The sequence below is a fragment of the Pyxicephalus adspersus genome, chromosome 10 (genome assembly GCF_032062135.1).
Source record: "Pyxicephalus adspersus chromosome 10, UCB_Pads_2.0, whole genome shotgun sequence".
Taxonomy (NCBI): Eukaryota; Metazoa; Chordata; class Amphibia; order Anura; family Pyxicephalidae; genus Pyxicephalus; species Pyxicephalus adspersus.
In genome coordinates, this window is record NC_092867.1 from 59,632,216 (window position 1) to 59,637,666 (window position 5,451).

Sequence of the window (5,451 nt, forward strand, 5' to 3'; positions counted from 1 at the left end):
GAGAGCTGTTGGAGAATGTAGTGTGGATGGTGGAGGGGAGCTGTTAGAGAATGTAGTGTGGACGGTGGGGGAGAGATGTTGGAGAATGTAGTGTGGACGGTGGGGGAGAGATGTTGGAGAATGTAGTGTGGACAGTGGGGGAGAGTTATTGGAGAATGTAGTGTGGACAGTGGGGGAGAGCTGTCGGAGCATGTACTGTGGACGGTGGGGGAGAGTTGTTGGAGAATGTAGTGTGGACAGTGGGGGAGAGTTTTTGGAGAATGTAGTGCGCACTGTGGGGAGAGCTGTCAGAGAAAGTAGTGATGTAGTGTGGACAGTGGAGGAGAGCTGTCGGAGAATGTAATGTGGACAGTGGGGGAGAGCTGTGGGAGAATGTAGTGTGGACAGTGGGGGGTGGGGGAGAGCTGTTGGAGAATGTAGTGTGGATTTACAAATGTATTTATCTTTTTAAATCAATTCATAATAATGGTCCGCAGGATTTATAATTATGAATTTAGTGATCCGTGAGGTCCCAAAGGTTGGCGACCAATAAAGGCACCCACACATCAAAATCTGAACAATTGCATAATTCAATGGGACTTTTTTGTTTCAATCATTTTTATTGAATTTCAATAATACAATAACACACAAAAAGGGACCCAAACAAACATAAACAGGGGGCAAGAGCCCTTGTATATAAGACTATATCATAAAACAGGAGTCACTTTTCATACACAAACCATTGTTAATATACTTTAGGGACAACTATAGGGAAAAACATATGATGGGGGGGGGGGTGTAGGGAAAAACATATGATGCAAGCTATACTTACAAACTAGATAACAAAAAATATTAAAATATAGTGAAAAACGGGGATCCAAGGAATCATGCCAACGTGCAGTTTGCACACAACTTCGGAGGATTAGAAGCCTTTGGAGCCCCATTGTTACTCTCTTTAATCATCCAGGATGGTCCTGGTTATACATCTAAGGCCCTTGGTTAGGGGCAAGTGGGGAAGCTTGGGGGCAGGTGTAGGTGAGGGGTTATGTGTATGGGAGCGCCCGACTGGCCTGTTCCTTATATATTCTTCAAAACTACGTATAAACATTACTGTAACCTCTATCTGCAATGCCCTTCTGTTCCAGTATACTTATGACCAAAGCAATTTAAATTGGGGTGATTCTTTAAACCAGTCCCATGTAGACCATATCAGCTTATATTTCTCTAGCTTATTCTCATCTTCTGCAACCAATAGTTCCATATGTTGTATCTTTTCCAGTTCTATAAGCCATTCCCGCATGGATGGTGCTGTGGATTGTTTCTACTTTCTAGGGATAATTGTCCTAGCCGCTGTGAGAGGATTTTATAATTGGTCTCTTGGGCCTTACATGGTAGAGCCATTCAATGGGACTTTTAAGGCTAATGAATTCAAAATTATTTTGTAAATGTAAAACATTATGCTTTATTAAATAGCATTTCAATTCCTAGCATACAAAATCTTAAAACCATGCAAACCAAACATAATACTAGATATTCCTTTCGGGGTCACCCTATAAGGGGTACAACCTGTACGTTTCTATGGGTTTCACAAACTAGTTCCGCTTCTTCAGGAAAAGAACAGGGATATCTAAAATTTGAACAATATCTTACATCAATACCAATGTTTCACAAATTTAGTACAATCAAATTAAATTTATCATTCAGCTGTGGATGTATCTGATGTTTGTAGCATGTGGAGCCTCGCACAATTTGGGGGGGTAACAAGTGAAGACAGCAACACCTGGAGTATTTCTCAGTAACCAATCAATTATTCTCATATAAATACCATATAAATGAAATTAAAAACCTTTCTCAATCCCACTATGTGCAACAAGGTCTCCCTCAATTATCCAATCTATTTAAAATGCCGAAATATGACCGACTATACCAGTAAAAGTGACAATAAAAAAAAGTCATAATAAGTAAATCGACAATTCCCAAATCCTTCAACATGAACTATATTAACTGTCCAGTTTTCATCCTATGTGTATACTCCATATATCATTCAGATTTTGATGTGTGGTGTTATGTATTTGGGATGTGGCCTTGATAAATAAAACAGGTTGGTTAATATACTACTTTGATTAAAGACTATAAAGGAAAAGATGTGAGAGTATAACACCAGGGATACTTTTATTTTAAAGGCTGGGTACATACAGGCAGATTTGCTGCAAATTACCCATCAATTCGACCCATTTTCCAACCCAAAATTGGTCAGTCTATTGCATAAATACGCCTGTTCAGCATTTTGCTGATCCCATCACTTTCAGCGAACTATTTTGTGTTTCAATATTTTTATTGAGTTTTACAAGTATAAATACAATTAAGTCAACATGAAATACAAGATATTAACAAAAGTATGAGTGTATACATATGAACATTGAATATCCATTCCGGTAATGTCTGAGCCACAGAAACACAGAATCGCTGTAACCCTGGTATATCCAAAAAAAAAAAAAACTGTATATTACGTATTGTTAAATTCAATCCAAGGTTCCCATATATCTTCAAATTTATCCAGCGAATTCTTTAAAGTGTGGGTCAATCTGTCATTGACCATAATCCAGTTCAGTTTAGTGTGTATAGGGTCCAAGGATATCGAGGGGGACTTCCATGCCCTGGCCAGAGAAATTCTGCTCGCCAATAAAATCATTCCAATCAACTTTCTTGAGGGACCCGAGAGGGACATATCAAGCCTGCCAAACATGGCCGCTTCAACAGTACTACCAATCGGTTGATGAAGAACAGTAGATATCAGATCGAACACTCTGTCCCAGTATCTTCTGGCTATGGGACATGACCACCAAATGTGTAACATTTTACCTCTAGCATCACAGCCCCGAAAACAGAGAGGAGAAGTTGAAGGGAACATTATCGCTAGTCTGTCAGGAGTGGGATACCACCTAAGAGCCACCTTGTAATTAGCTTCTATCATTGCAGAATTTAGGGAAATCCTGGAAAGGGAATCCACACTATCCCACCATTCTTCCAAATCCCATGTAACACCCAATTCAGATTCCCAATCTCGCATGTATTGCAATTTGTCAGTAGGGACTACTAAGGCTGAGTAGATCACTGAGATTTGCCCTTTGGTTTCAAGCTAGGGAGAGACATGTACTTTCGAATACAGAAGAGCGCATCGGTCTCGGGGCCGTTTTAATTACCGTGTTAATATATGAAGACAGTTGTCTATAGCAAAAATGTTCCGTATGAGGAATTTCAAAACTGCTGACTAAATGTTCCCAGGAGAACACTGCCCTAACATCAATCAAGTCCTTTACCCTCCTGAAACCTTTGGAGATCCACTAATGGAAATGAGATAAACTTAAGCCCGGTGGAAAGTCCAGATTATTCCATAGTGGGGTTAGGGGTTTATGGGATGAGGAAAGTTGCTGAGAATGTTTGAATTTATCCCAAACCTGCATGGAGTGGGACAATGCCGGACCTAACACTGTCCCCCGTCCACTTTTTTTGCGCCACATGAGGGATTCTATTGATCCCGAGAATTTATCTTGATTTTCTATTTCTACCCATTGGGGACGAGCTCCATGTAAAGTGCTCAACGAGATCTGTGCCGCTACATAATAATACTTTAAATTTGGGACCCCCAGACCCCCCCTTCGCTTTGGTGTGAAAAGAGTGTTCTTACATATTCTGGCCTTCTTACCAGCCCAGGTAAAATACATTATTTTGTCCTGTAAAAATTCCAACTCTTTTACGGGGACCTGAAGCGGGAGCGTGCGAAACAAATAAAGTAGTCTAGGGAGTACGTTCATTTTGACCGCCGGTATTCGTCCCAGCCAAGAAGGAGGGGCCTGAGCCCACCTACGCAGGTCCGCATGAAGTTTTTTAAACAAACCTGTGTAATTAGCCTTATAAAGACTATTGTACTTAGGAGTCAGCCGTATACCAAGATACTGAATGGACTCCTCTTGACAACTAAAGTCAAACCTCTTACGCACACCCTCTAGTATTCCCAAAGGGATGTTTATATTAATGGCTTGGGACTTGGATTTGTTCACCTTCAAACCGGAACACAAGGAAAAGTCATCCAATAGTTTCATTAAATTGGGTAGAGTGGTGGTTGGAGAGGTAATAAACATCAGTATGTCATCAGCGAAGAGGGCACATTTATGTTCTACCTGGCCACAGCTTATCCCTTGAATATTGGGACCCATACGCATAGCAATAGCCAGAGGTTCAATAGCTAGGGCAAACAGTAATGGAGAGAGTGGACATCCCTGTCTGGTCCCTCTTTTGATTGGAATGGCTGTGGAGAAAAATCCTCCTAACGATTTCCTTGCTTGAGGAGAATCATACAATGCCAACAGCAAATAATGAAGTGGGCCCCAAAATCCATCCTATTAAGAACCTGAAACAGGTATTTCCACGATATACTGTCAAAAGCCTTTTGAAGGTCAAGGGAAAGCAACATAGCCTTGCAGGAGGGGCCCCCATCCCAGATGGAATTAACCACTGAGATAAGGGCTATCTCCCGTCGTGTTTGATCCGGGACCTGTCTGTGTTGCAAAAAGCCCACCTGGTCCGGATGAACATATGCTTCTAAAAACAAGCCCAATCTCATGGACAGGATCTTCGTCATAAGTTTAAGATCACAATTAATTAACGAGATCGGCCTATAATTGGCCACTTCCGAAGCATCCTTACCCGGCTTAGGAATCACACTAATGTAAGCCCCATTGGCGTCTCTTAGCAGGAAGTGTCCTTCACGCAGATAATTAAAGTAGTCTATTACGTGTGGCGCCAGAATAGGGCAGAATGTTTTGTAGTATAAATTAGACCACCACACTAATATACTGTGAGCTGTGGATATAGGAATTACAGCAGGGGGTCCCTAAAAACCTGTAAGTTATTTAAAGGGTTCCCCCATGTGAAAAAGGAAACAGTGAACTAGATGGAGAGCTCAATGCGATTTTAGGGGGGTTCCTACACCCCAAGTCACCTTCTTATATCGTATCCCTAGCACAAACACGAGACTTTATAACAGATTATTTTGAAACATTAAATACACAAAAAATGTCACAAAAATGTCGGTGCAGCGCTCCCAATGACCAGAATGCAATATCCTAGTCAATGTTCAAGTCAGCCTTCGACAATTGAATTTTCAGTTCATATTTAATTAAACACCTGAACACATCAAACAGCCACTTACATTTGTTCTAAGTCTGGGATTATTTTTTTTTTTTTTACCTATGATGGAACTAGAAGACCACCAAAGAGATGACTCCACACAAGTACAATTGTACAAACAGACAGGAAGTGGTCAGTGATGCAAGAAGAGGTGTATATAAGGTACAGACAGGAAGTGATGTAATGTACAGACCGGAAGTGATGCAATGTACACAAACATTTCCGGGTGAAAGGTGAGTTGACAGGAAGTAAGGAGGAGCCATTGCTGAAACTGGCAGAAGT

At 41.0% G+C, this 5,451-nt stretch overlaps 1 protein-coding gene across 1 annotated transcript in view; it reads left to right on the forward strand.

Annotated features, from left to right (window-relative positions):
* Positions 1 to 5,451, forward strand: part of LOC140338910 (uncharacterized) — a 24,883-nt gene that overhangs the window by 15,918 nt on the left and 3,514 nt on the right. The gene's annotated exons all lie outside the window — the stretch shown is intronic.